Raw genomic sequence first — 13,720 nt, 5'->3', positions numbered from 1 at the left:
GGTTCTCCTGTTCAAATTCCTTAAGTAATTGTTCAATAATGTCAAGCTTGGATTGAGTGGTCGTAGGGAAGATGTTTCCATCAGTCGGAGAGACTGAAATCCGAGGGCACAGCCTCAGGGTAAAGGAACCAACCTTTAGAACTGAGATCAGCAGGAATTTCTTCAGCCAGAGGGTGGTGAATCTGTGGAACTCATTGCCACAGAGAGCTGTGGGGGCCCGAGCATTGAATGTTTCTAACACAAAAATAGATAGTTTCATGATTGATGAGGGGATCAAAGATTACGAGGAAAAGTTGGGAAAATGGGTACAGAAACATATCAGCCATGATTAAATAGTGGATAAGATTTGATGGGCCGAACAGCCCAATTCTGCTCCTTTCTCTTACAGTCTTAAGTATTGGAAGGTTGAGTTGATGGAGTTGGGGACCTAGTTATTGTTTGATATCTCAATTTGACCTCACCAAGTGGCCAGTAGATCGAAGCAAGTCTCGCTGTTCACGGCTTCTCAATCTCTCACAAAATCAAGGGTTTTTATAGCTGAAGAGTTTGGACCAATATTGTTGTCCACGGCACATGTGGTCACCATTGACCAGAAACTCAACTGCACTCGCCACATTAATACCATGGCTACACAAACAGGTTAGAGGCTCGGGTAACTTGGGGGAGTTTTTGTTTGCCCAGAAACTGTAAAAATCCTACCCGAGATCAACGGATCTCATAGAGTCATAGAATCATAGTCATGGAGGTTTACAGCATGGAAACAGGCCCTTCGGCCCAACGTGTCCATGCCACCCCTTTCTTTTTAAACCCTAAATAGTACCAATTGCCCTTATTTAGCCCATATCACTCTATACCCATCTTCCCCATGTAACTACCTAAATGATTTTATAAGATAAAATTGTATGCACATCTCCTCTCACCTCTGGCAGCTTGTTCCAGACACTCATCACTCTCTGTGTGAAAAAATTGCCCCTCTGGACATATTTGTATCTTTCTTCTCTCACCTTAAATCTATTCCCTCTAGTTTTAGATCCCACTACTTTTGGGAAAAGATATTGACTCTCTCGCTGATCAATGCCCCTCATTACTTTATAGATCTCTGTAAGATCACCCCTCAGCATGCTTCGCTCCAGAGAAAAAAGTCTCAGTCTATCCAGCCTCTCCTTTAAACTCAAACCATCAAGTCCTGGAGCATTGTAGTCAATATTTTCTGCACACTTTCTAGTTTAATAATATCCTTTCTATAACAGGGCAACCAGAACCGTACACAAGATTCCAAGTGTGGCCTTACCAATGTTTTGTACAACTTCAACAAGACGTCCCAACTCCTGTATTCAATGTTCTGACCAATGAAACCCAGCATGCCGAATGCCTTCTTCACCACTCTGTCCACCTGTGACTCCACTTTCAGGGAGCTATGAACATGTACCCCTAGATCTCTGTGTTCTGTAACTCTCCCCAACGCCCTACCATTTACAGATGATCTTTCCATGGCCTGCCCCTCGCCCACTCCAATTCCCGTGACAGACTGGTAAAATTCCGGCCACTGTATCCAAATATGTGTGAAATTAATAACTCAAATTAAATCAAAATCAAATCAAACTGTGTCTATCCTGTGACACTTTGGCCCTCTGCTAGCACTACATTCCTGCTAACTGCTTCAATGACTTCCTGTACCATGGTGTCCAGGTCAATTATCCACCTTTGAATAATTCCAAAGCTGGGAGAGACGGATTTCAGGATTTTTAGAGAGCCAATGGATATTGGGGAATGAGATGGGAAGTAGAGTAGAGGAAGGAGATCCTGCTGATTGTATTGAATGGTGGGGCAGCAGGCTGGTGGGGGCCATATAGTCTACTCCTGCTCCTATTTCTTATCATCTGATGCCCATCGTGTTGTCCTATTCCTTTTGTTACGACACAGACGTTAATCCCCCAAAGAGGAATACCTCACCTTGTAATGTGTTAAAAGTGTGTGTGAAAGTCTGAACCGTCCTTCAGTCATGTTCAGCGGTTAACTGACAGAAATACCTGTCACTCACTTTAAAATAAAAATTTAACAATTTATTTATCTAACAGGGAACTTTAAATCAACATTAAACACAACGAGAAAACAAGATTCTACTGGATTGCTGTTCAAATAAACACAATATTATTTCATTAAAAAGATGGAATTTAGACACTCTCAGATCACATCCAAGCAGGAATTGTGTCTTTCGGAAGGTTCCGGAGTTTCTCATTTGATTTGCCAATTTGGTAACTGTGGGTCAGAGGGTGTTTTCTCTTCAGAGGTATATAAAGCTGGCAGGGGGGAGAGCTGGTCACTCCCTCTTCAGACTTGAGAGGTGACAGTTGTTAACACCTCTTTTCCCTTTTGCACAATCTTTTACACCTGTGATGACCTATCAATTTTCCCACAACTGGATTGGTCTGATTTTTTTTCAACATCATCAAATTCAAATTGTACAGGTTCTTGGTAGCTGATCACCAGCTTTAAATTATTTGGGTCAATTCAAATGTTCAAATGCCTGACGACTGTTACCAAAGCAACTCTGCTTTCTGGCCTTGGAGAAAAATGTTTCAGCTTGGATTCAGTGTGTACTTTTCATTTTCGGTGCGGCACGGTGGCACAGTGGTTAGCACCGCTGCCTCACAGCTCCAGGAACTTGGTTCGATTCCCGGCTTGGGTCACTGTCTGTGTGGAATTTACACATTCTCCCTGTGTCCACGTGGGCTTTCTCCGGTGCTCCGGTTTTCTCCCACAGTCCAAAGGTTGATTGGCCATGCTAAATTGCCCCTGAGTGTCTCAGGATTTGTGTGTCAGAGGGATCTATGCGCTCATTGTGAACATCCTCTGGACTCTTTCCAAGGCCAGTGCATCTTTCCTTAGATACGGGGCCCAAAACTGCTCACAATATTCCAAATGGGGTCCGATCAGAGCCGATACAGCCTCAGAAGTACATCCCTGCTCTTGTATTTTAGCCCTCTTGACATGAATGCGAGCATTGCATTTGCTTTCCTAACTGCCAACCGAACCTGCAAGTTAAGCTTAAGAGAACCTTGAACAATGACTCCCAAGTCCATTTGTATTTCTGATCTGTGAAGCGTTTCCCCATTTACAAAATAGTCTCTGCCTCCATTCCTCGTTCCAAAGTGCATCACCTCACACTTTTCCACATTGTGTTCCATCTGCCACTTCTTTACCTACTCTCCCAACCTGTCAAATACTTCTGCACCCTCCTGCTTCCTCAATAATACCTGCCCCTCTTCATGTTTTTGTATCATCTGCAAACTTAGTAACAGTGCCTTCAGTTCCTTCCTCCAAATCGTTGATGTATATTGTGAAAAGCTACGGTCCCAGCACCGTCCCCTGAGGCACATCACTAGTCACTGGCTGCCTTCCGGAGAAGACCCCTTTATCCCCACTCTCTACCTTCTGCCAGACAGCCAATCCTCTATCCGTACCTGATCTTACCCTTTATACTTTGGACTCTTCATTTCTTTTATAGTCTGCTGTGTGACACCTGGTCAATGGCCTTTTGGAATTCTAAATAAATCCTGTCCATTGGTTCTCCTTTATCGAACTTCCTTGTTACCTTCTCAAAGAACAGATTTGTGAGACATAACCTCCCCTTGACAAAGCCATACTGACCCTGTCCTGTTTTATCACACACTTCTAAGTACTCCACAACCTCATCTTTAATAATGGACTCTAAAATCTTGCCAATGACTGAACTCAGACTAACCAGCCTATAATTTCCCATCTGCTGCCTCCCTCCCTTCTTAAACATTGGTGTTACATGAGCTACTTTCCACTCCTCTAGGGCCCTCCCTGCCTCCACTGATTCCTGAAAAATCACCACCAATGCCTCCACAATTTCCTCAGCAATCTCTTTTATAACACAGGGGTGTACTCCATCTGGTCCAGGTGATTTATTCACCTTCAGACCTTTCAGCTTCCCCAGAATCTTCTCCTTCGTGATGGTCACTGCACTCACCTCTGCCCCCTGATTCTCCTGAAGCTCTGGCATCCCACTGGTGTCTCCCACCGTGAAGACTGATGCAAAGGAACTGTTCAGTTCTTTTGCCATTTCTTTGTTTCCTATTATTACGACTCCAGCCTCATCCCCACTGGTCCAATGTCTATTTTTGCCTCTCTCTTACCGTTCATATGTTGAAAAAAAACTCTTCCCATTTTCCTTCACTTATATTTCCACTTATATTTCTTTGTCTCCCTTCTTATTGAGTATTCAGTTGTCCTCTGCTCACTTTAAAGTCTTCCCAATCGTCTGGCTTCCCACTAATCCTCGCCACTTTGTTTACTATTCCTTTTACTTTCATATTTCCCTTGACTTCCCTCATCAGCCATGGATGCCTCATCCTCCCCGGAGCATGTTTCCCCTTCCTTGGGATGAATTTCTCTTGTGCCTCCTGAATAACTGCCAAAAACTCCTGCCATTGCTGTTCCACTGTCTTCCCTGCTGGGTTCACCTTTCCAATCAACTCTGGCCAGCTCCTCCCTCATGTCTTTGTAGTTGCCTTCATTTAATTGTAATTCCATTCTATCTGATTCCAGCTTCTCCCTCTCAAACTGCAGGGTGAATTCTATCATACTGTGATCACTGCTCCCTAAGGGTTCCCCCACCTTCCGTTCCCTAATCCAGTCTGTCTCATTACACATCACCAAATCCAGAATTGCCTGTTCCCTCACAGGCTCTGCCACAAGCTGCTCCGAAAAAACATCCCTGAGACTTTCCACAAATTCCTTTTCTCAGGATCTAATACCGACCTGATTTTCCCAGTCCTCCTGTATCTTGAAGTTCCCCCATGATAATTCTTTTATTGCCTTTTTTATGTGCCTTTTCTGTCTCCTAATTTATTTGCTACCCCCATCCTGATTACTGCGAGGGGCCAACACATAATTCCCATCAGGATCTTTTTTTTGATTCCTCAAATCCACCCACAGAGATGTTATGCCTTCTGATCCTTGATCGCTTCTTCCTATTATAGAGACAGAGAGTCAGAGAGTCAGAGGGTCAGAGAGTCAGAGGGTCAGAGAGTCAGAGGGTCAGAGAGTCAGAGAGTCAGAGGGTCAGAGAGTCAGAGAGTCAGAGAGGTTTGCAGCATGGAAACAGGCCCTTCGGCCCAATTTGTCCACACTGCCCTTTCTTGACCCCTAAGTTCGTCCCAGTTGTCCCAGTTTCACCCATATCCCTCCATACCCATCTTACCCATGTAAATGTCTAAAAGTTTTTTAAAAGACAGGATTGGACCCGCCTCTACTACTAAACCTGGCAGCTGGTTCCAAACACTCACTCCTCTCTGTGTGAAAAAATTGCCCTTCTGGGCCATTTTGCGTCTCTCCCCTCTCAACTTAAATCTATGCCCTCGAGTTTCAGACTCTCCTAACTTTGGGAAAATATATTGACTATCGAGATGATTGATGCCCCTCTAGATGATTGATCCCCTATAGGATCTTATAGACCTCGATAAGATCACCCCAAAGCCTCATACATTCCAGAGAAAAAGTCTCAGTTGATCCAATCTTTCCTAAAAACTCAGACCGTCAAATCCCGATTGCATCCATCAAAACATCAAAAATTACAGCTCAGAAACAGGCCTTTTGGCCCTTCTTGTCTGTGTTGAACCATTTTTTGCCTAGTCCCACTGACCTGCACTTGGACCATATCCCTCCACACCCCTCTCATCCATGAACCCGTCCAAGTTTTTCTTAAATGTTAAAAGTGACCCGGCATTTACCACTTTATCCGGCAGCTCATTCCACACTCCCACCACTCTCTGCGTGAAGAAGCCCTCCCTAATATTCCCTTTAAACTTTTCTCCTTTCACCCTGAACCCATGCCCTCTGGTTTTTTTCTCCCCTCACCTCAATGGAAAAAGCCTGCTTGCATTCACTCTATCTATACCCATCAAAATCTTGTACAGATCTATCAAATCTCCCCTCATTCTTCTACACTCCAGGGAATAAAGTCCTAACCTCTTCAATCACTCTCAAGTCCCAGCAACACCCTCGTGATCCTTCTCTGCACTTTTTCAACCTTATTTACATCCTTCCTGTAACTAGGTGACCAAAACTGGACACAATACTCAAAATTCGGGTTTATAAATGCCTTATGTAACCTTACCATAACACTCCAACTTTTATACTCGATACTCCGATTTATAAAGGCCAATGTACCTAAAGCACTCTTTACGACCCGATCCACCTGTGATGTCACTTTTAGGGAATTTTGGACCTGTGTTCCCAGATCCCTCTGTCCAACTGCACTCTTCAGTGTCCTCCCATTTGTCCTGTACATTCTACTCTGGTTTGTCCTTCCAAATTGCAATACCTCACATTTGTCTGTGTTAAATTCCATTTGCTATTTTTCAGCCCACTTTTCAGCCTATTTTTCCAGTTGTAAATCATCCCAGTAAATCTTTTCTGCACTCTGTCTGGTTTAATAACATCATTTCTATAATAGGGTGACCAGAACTGGACACAGTATTCCAACTGTGACCTGACAAACGACTTGTACAACTTCAACAAGACATCTCAACTCCTGTGTTCAATATTCCGACCAATGAATCCAGGTATGCCGAAAGCCTTCTTCACCACTCTGTCCACCTGTGACTCCACTTTCAAAGAGCTATGTACCCCTAAATCGCTTTGTTCTGTCACTCTCCCCAGTGCCCTCCCATTAACTCAGTGAGTCCTGCCCTGGTTCGATCGATTAAAATGCATCACCTCACATTGATCTAAATTAAACTCCATCTGCCATTCGTCAGCCCACTGGCCCAATTGATCAAGGTTCTGTTGCAATCCGAGATAACATTCTTCACTGTCCACAATGCCACCAATCTTGGTGTCATCTGAAACTTGCTAACCATGCATACTAAATGATCATCCAAATCATTAATATAAATGACAAATAACAGTGGGATCAGCACCGATCCCCGAGGCACATCACTGGTCACAGGCCTTCAGTCTGAAAAACAACTCTCTCCAACCACCGTTTATCTTCTGTCATCAAGTCAATTTTGTATCCATTTGGCTAGCTCACCCTGGATTTAACTTTATGCAACAACCTACCATGTGTTGCCCTGTCAAAGGCTGAGCTAAAGTCCATGTAGATAACATCAACTGCACTGCCCTCATCTACCTTCTTGGTTACCCCTTCAAAAAACTCAATCAAATTTGTGGGATATGTTTTTCCACTCACAAAGCCATGCTGACAGTCCCTAATACGTTCTTGTGTCTCTAAATGCCTGTAGATCCTGTCTCTAAAAATACCTTCCAACAACTTATTCACGATGGATGTGAGGCTCACCTTCCTGGAGTCCCCAGGCTTTTCTCTGCAGTCCTCCTTGAACAAATGCACATTTGCCACCCTTTAATCTTCAGGCACCTTCCCTGTGACTATCAATATTCAAATATCTCTGCTAGCGGACACACAATTTCCTCCCTAGCCTCCCACAGTATCCACGGATACACTTCATCAGATCCCAGCGATTTATCGACTTTGATGCATTTTAAGACTTAAACACCTTCTTCTCAGTGATACGTACACTCCTCAAGACATCACTATTTATTTCCCCAAGTTCCCAAACATTCATGATTTTCTCAGATGTGAATATTGATGAGAAATATTCATTTAGGATCTCACCCATCTCTTGTGGATCTGCACTGAGATGACTTTGTTGCTCCTTAAGAGGTCCTACTCTCTCCCGAGTTACTCTTTTGTCCTTTATGTATTTGTAGAAGCTGTTTGGATTCTCCTTTGCCTGATTTGACAAAACAAGCTCGTGACCCCTTTTTGCCCCCCTGATGCCTCCTTAACTATCGATATAACTTCATTCCTTACCAAGTTTAGAGATTCATAAATATAAAGGCCTGACACTCACTTTCAGTGAATAATTAACAAGGTGTTTTATTTAAATAACCAGGAACTTCAACTGAACAAGTAACATGTTAACCAAATTAATTTTGACTGAAATGCTGTTTGAATAATACAAGGAACATTCATGACCCACAACAGTAATAGTAGACGTTTGGTCACTCTCAAAATATATATTTCTCCAGGTCTGATAGTGGTGGGAAGTGTTGAAGTCTTCGGTAGTTGTCCACTGTCTATAAGGTTTTCTGATTGGGTATCCATCGGTTAGATAGCTGGATAATTCTCTGAAGGGATATTAAACTGGCAGAGTGAAGTGCTGCTCTAGAGAGGAATATTTGCTGTTCCATTGGCTGCTCTGGTCTCTGGACATGTTCTTCCAAGATGTTCTCCCTTGTAATAGCTGTTACTTTGGCCGTTATTCCTGTGATGACCTCACAATTTTCTTCCACCACGATTGGTTTGATGTTGTCAACACGATCAAACTCAAATCTGATAGGCTCTTCATAGAGGTTTCCAGCATGGAGACAGGCCCTTCAGCCCCTTTTTAAACTCCGAAGACAGACACAATTCCCCACTTTTGGCCCATATCCCTCTCTACCCATCTTACCCAGAAAGTTTATTTATTAATCTCAAGTAGGTTTACATTAACACTGCAATGAAGTTACTGTGAAAATCCCCTAGTCGCTACACTCTGCTCCTGTTTGGAGGCACTGAGGGAGAATTTAACATGGCCAATGCACCCTAACCAGCACGTCAGTCAGAAAGCGGAACATCCTAAGGAAACCCAGACTGACATGGGGAGAAAGTGCACACTCCGCACGGACAGTGACCCAAGCCAGGAACTGGTCCTATATCCCTGGCGCTGTGAAGCAGCAGTGCCACCCATTGTGCCACTGTGCCAATTGTTGAGTGTTTTCTTTAAACTCAGAGGCGAAGAAACATACAAAAACCTGTCGAGCTGGTTACCAAGGCAACCCCGCTGCTATTGGTACTTTTGAAACAAATGTTGTAACCTGGAGTCTGTGTGTAATCTGCATTTTAACATGAAAGTCAAAACAATATTTAAAGGGACCACACACTGTTTTCTTTCACTCCAACTTTTTTAAATAATCTCTTTCGTTCTTCTTATATTTTTACAAAGTTAACTTCACAACATGATTGCTCCTTTAAGGGCAGCACAGGAGATGAGGGTCAGCTGAGTTGAGGGACAAATTGGGACAGAGAGTGCAGAATCAGCCCCAGGAGTGGAGTCCTCCCTCGGGCAGGAGATATCTAGAAGGCCCAGAGAAGACATGTAGGAACTGGAGCAGAGGGTGGGCTGCTGCCAGAGCTGCTGGAGGGGGAGGGGGAGAGGCTGCAAGCTTCTCCTTGTTAATAAATGCTGGTGTGATGCAGTCTGAGCTTGCATCATTACACATCTCTTATCCAGAGGAGGGACTAAACAATAATATAGGAGAAAGAGCAGCAAGGTGGGGTCTAATGTGGGTGGAGCCTAGGGCTGATTGGTGTGGGTGGCGGGGGGTCCCTGTACCATTCTGTAGATAGGATTGGTCGGGGCTGGGGGTGGACAGTGATTGGGATGGGCTGGGATGTTGGTCTGCAGGGGGGACTCTGCCTCCCGGTGGGGTGTCTGCCTCTGGTGGGGTGGTCAGGGGCTGGGTCTGCCGGAGGGGGATGGAGGTGTATCGTCACTGCTGGGGGTGGGGGTGCTGGAGACCAGGGCACTGCAGGATGGGAGGGGGGGTTTGGGACTGCCTTGGGAATGGACAAGGGGGCTGTGATTGGGCTGTGGGGAGGTCTGGAGGGGCAGCAGTGTGGGGGTCCCGGGGTGGTCAGCGATCGAGCGAGTGGGATGCTGACAGTTCGGGGCCACTGCACGTGTGCAGAGTTCTGGAACTGGTGACTCTGTCCTGAATAGGTCCCCCCGAGCTTTTAATGATATTCACAACTGTGACCACTGCATTGCACAGTGGGAGATTCCAGTCTGAACTCCCACTGAAAAAAACAACAGTGATTTACAGCATTTTTCAAACCAATTCAGCACTTAGAATTTTTTTGGGAGGATCGGGCCCCAAATTCTAACTTGACAACTGGGAGCAGACTGGAACGGCGAACCCACACCCTCACTTTTCTTAGTAACCAATCTGTACCTGCCCTCCCCGGCACCAATCAGCCTTACACAGCGTCAGTTTCACACTTGCTGGCTTCATGGTCACTTCTGGGCCCATTGGCTGCCCAACAGGTGAAAAAGCCACCCATTTGTTTCAATGGGTTTCTGTAGTGACAGATTCAACAGAGTGAGTCTCAATACATTATTGTAAATCTCCCAGTGTAGTGGTCACAGCCGGCTGAATAATATTGTTATTTCTTGAAAGTAATCGGAGAATACGACAGTATCAGATGATAAGAAATCGGAGCAGGAGTAGACTATACGGCCCCCACCAGCCTGCTGCCCCACCATTCAATACAATCAGCAGGATCTCCTTCCTCTACTCTACTTCCCATCTCATTCCCCAATATCCACTGACTCTCTAAAAATCCAGAGATCCGTCTCTCTCAGCTTTGGATTTATTCCAAGGTGGATAATTGACCAGGACACCATGGTACAGGAAGTAATTAAAGCAGTTCAGTGGAATGCAGTATTAGCAGAGAGCTGTCGATCGGAGGCTGGATGCAGTTTGATTTCATTTGATTTTGATTTGATTTATTAATGTCACACATATTGGGATACAGTGACCGGAATTTTCCCAGACACATGTCACAGGGATCAGTGTGGGTGAGGTGCAGGCTATGGAAAGGTCCGTTGACCTCGGGTGGGATTTTCTGGGTTTGTGACAAGCGAGGTCGTGAAATCCCAACCAGTAAAAAACATTGTTTCCTGAGCATTATACAGGCAAAACATACAGTACATCGAGTACATGGTGGTGGAGGAAAGGAGAGGGGACAGACTATAGTGTTACAGTTATAGTGAATGTGTAGAGAAAGATCAATTTAACATATGATAGGTCCATTCCAAAGTCTGATGGCAGCAGGGAAGATGTTGTCCTTGGGTCGGTTGGAACGTGTCCTCAGACTTTTGTATCTTTTTCCCGATGGAAGAACATGGAAGAACGTATGTCCATGGTGCATGGAGTCCTTGTTTATACTGGCTGCCTTTCTGAGGCAACGGTAAGTATCGACACAGTCAGCGGATGGGAGGCTGGTTTGTGTGATGGACTGGGCTTCATTCACCATCTTTTGTAGTTTCCTGCAGTCTTGGGCAGAGTGGGAGCCCAGACCCAAGCTGTGATACATCTGGAAAGAATGCTTTCATTGGTACATCTGTAAACGTTGGTGAGATTCATAATATTCAGGCCAAATTTGCTTCACTCCCTGGGATATTCTTCCTGAATTTTCCCCAAATCCCTCATTCCGAAACTTGCCCCCACTAATTTACCAAATTGAAACCACACACTGGCAGAGCAAATCCCCTCAGTCCCTGGTCAGAATGTGGTGGGTTCCAGTCCCAGGACAGGACTTGACAAAAGTCAATGATGAAGGCTGTCACTCCATTCCAGCACTGAGGGGGTGCTGCACTCCCACCGGTGCTGTCTTTCAGAGTAAACATTAAATCGAGACCTCTGTCGTCCTCTCAGACACTGGTTAGACCTCACCTGGAATACTGTGTGCAGTTCTGTGTGCGACATGATAAAGTAACATCGCCATAGTCCCAGGTGACCATGGGCTGCTCTGTACTTTGAGTGGGGAGCGGTGACTGGTGGTGATTTAACCTGAGGGTCACCACACCTCAGGCACAGGGCAAAGTGGGACCTTCATGGATAACCTCAGCCAGTGTGGGAATTGAACCCTCGCTGTTAGCATCGCTCTGCATCAGTAACCATCCAGCCAGCCCCTGAGCTAAGTGGCTAACACCAGGAGTGGGACTGACAGGCTGTTCAAGTCAATGGAGAAGACTTCAGCATTGGGGACATGGGTTCACCTCAACTCTGGGGAATGCTGGACACCGGATATGGAATTGGCCCCCCACGGTGACTGATTTTCCTCTCTGTTGATGGGGAAGGTCATTGGATTTGGAGGCCAGCTCTCCGACACAGCCGAAAGTTAAAATTAACATCGGGTCCCCCCCCTAGCAGTTGTGAAACAGCTGAAGAGGCTGGATTGCTGCTTTCTCACACGGACACATTTCTCCTTCCAGGAAAACCCTGTGATTCAGTTCCAAACAAAACATCCACATTAACTCTGATCGAATCTGTCTATATTATTCAGTCAAACTATTTCTGGAGTTTATTTATTATTTCACAAGTAGACTTATATTAACACTGAATTGAAGTTACAGTGAAAATCCGCCATTGGCCGCACTCCGGAGAATTTATCAAGGCCCATGCATGGATGTCCCACAGATGAATGTTTAAAAATGGGTGGCATTAGCTGGACGAGCATCTCTTGTCCATCCCTATTTTGCCCTCGAGAAGGTGGTGGTGAGCCGCCTTCTTGAATCGCTGCAGTCCACGTGCTGTGGGTTCACCCACAATGCCATTAGGGAGGGAATTCCAGGATTTTGACCCAGCGACAGTGAAGGGACGGTGATATATTTCCAAGTCAGGATGCTGAGTGGCTTGGAGGGGAACTTGCAGGTGGTGGTGTTCCCATGTATCTGCTGCCCTTGTCCTTCCAGCTGGAAGTGGTCGTGGATTTGGAAGATGCTGTTTAAGGATTTTTTGGTGAATTGTTGCAGTGCATCTTGTAATGGTAGAGACTTCTGCTGCTGAGTGTCGATGGTGGAGGGAGTGAATGCTTTTAGATATGGTGCAAATCTAGCGGGCTGATTTGTCCTGGATGGTGTGAAGCTTCTTGAGTGTTGTTGGAGCCGCACCCATCCAGGAAAGTGGGGAATATTCCATCACACTCCTGACCTCTGCCTTGTAGATGGTGGATAGACTTAGGGGAATCAGGGGGTGAGTTTCTCCCCACAGTTACCCGAGCCTCTAACCTGTTTGTGTAGCCATGGTATTAATGTGGCGAGTGCTGTTGAGTTTCTGGTCAATGGTAACCACATGTGCCGAGGACAACAATATTGGTCCAAACTCTTCAGCTATAAAAATCCTTGATTTTGTGAGAGATTAAGAAGCTGTGATCAGCGAGACTTGCCTCGATCTACTGGCCACTTGGTGAGGTCCAGTTGAGATATCAAACAACATCTCGTTCCCCAACCCAATTATCTCCACCTTCCCATACTGAAGACTGGAGCAGAATTTGACCATTAGCCCATCAAGTCTTCTCCACCATTTAACCATGACTGATATGTTTCTCGACCCATTTTCCCAACTTTTTCCCGTAACCTTTGATCCCCTTACCAATCATGAAACTATCTATTTTTGTGTTAGAAACATTCAATGCTCGGGCCCCCACAGCTCTCTGTGGCAATGAGTTCCACAGATTCATCACCCTCTGGCTCAAGAAATTCCTCCTGATCTCAGTTCTAAAGGTTGGTCCCTTTACTCTGAGGCTGTGCCCTTGGATCTCAGTCTCTCCGACGAAAGGAAACATCTTTCCTACGTCCACACTGTCCAGTGTTTCATTATTCTAAAATTACTTAAGGAATTTGAACAGGAGAATCAATGGATATTTCACCATGTTCAGAATCTCTTCCCGGAACCTCCTCTGGGTCAATATATAAATGCATGTGTTCGTACAGGTGCTGGAATACATCATCAGGAGTGTGATTTTTATTGCCAAGTGAAACGAACTGACATCTTCCAAGGTAGGCATCTCGGTGAAGTCGAATAGGAGGTCAATTATTACGATTGGTGTCCACAGAACCAT

Source organism: Carcharhinus amblyrhynchos, unplaced genomic scaffold (assembly GCF_965287045.1).
Source record: "Carcharhinus amblyrhynchos unplaced genomic scaffold, sCarAmb.v2.hapA scaffold_40, whole genome shotgun sequence".
NCBI classification, from domain to species: domain Eukaryota; kingdom Metazoa; phylum Chordata; class Chondrichthyes; order Carcharhiniformes; family Carcharhinidae; genus Carcharhinus; species Carcharhinus amblyrhynchos.
The sequence above is the reverse complement of the archived record's forward strand: the minus strand, read 5'-3'. Positions refer to the sequence as shown.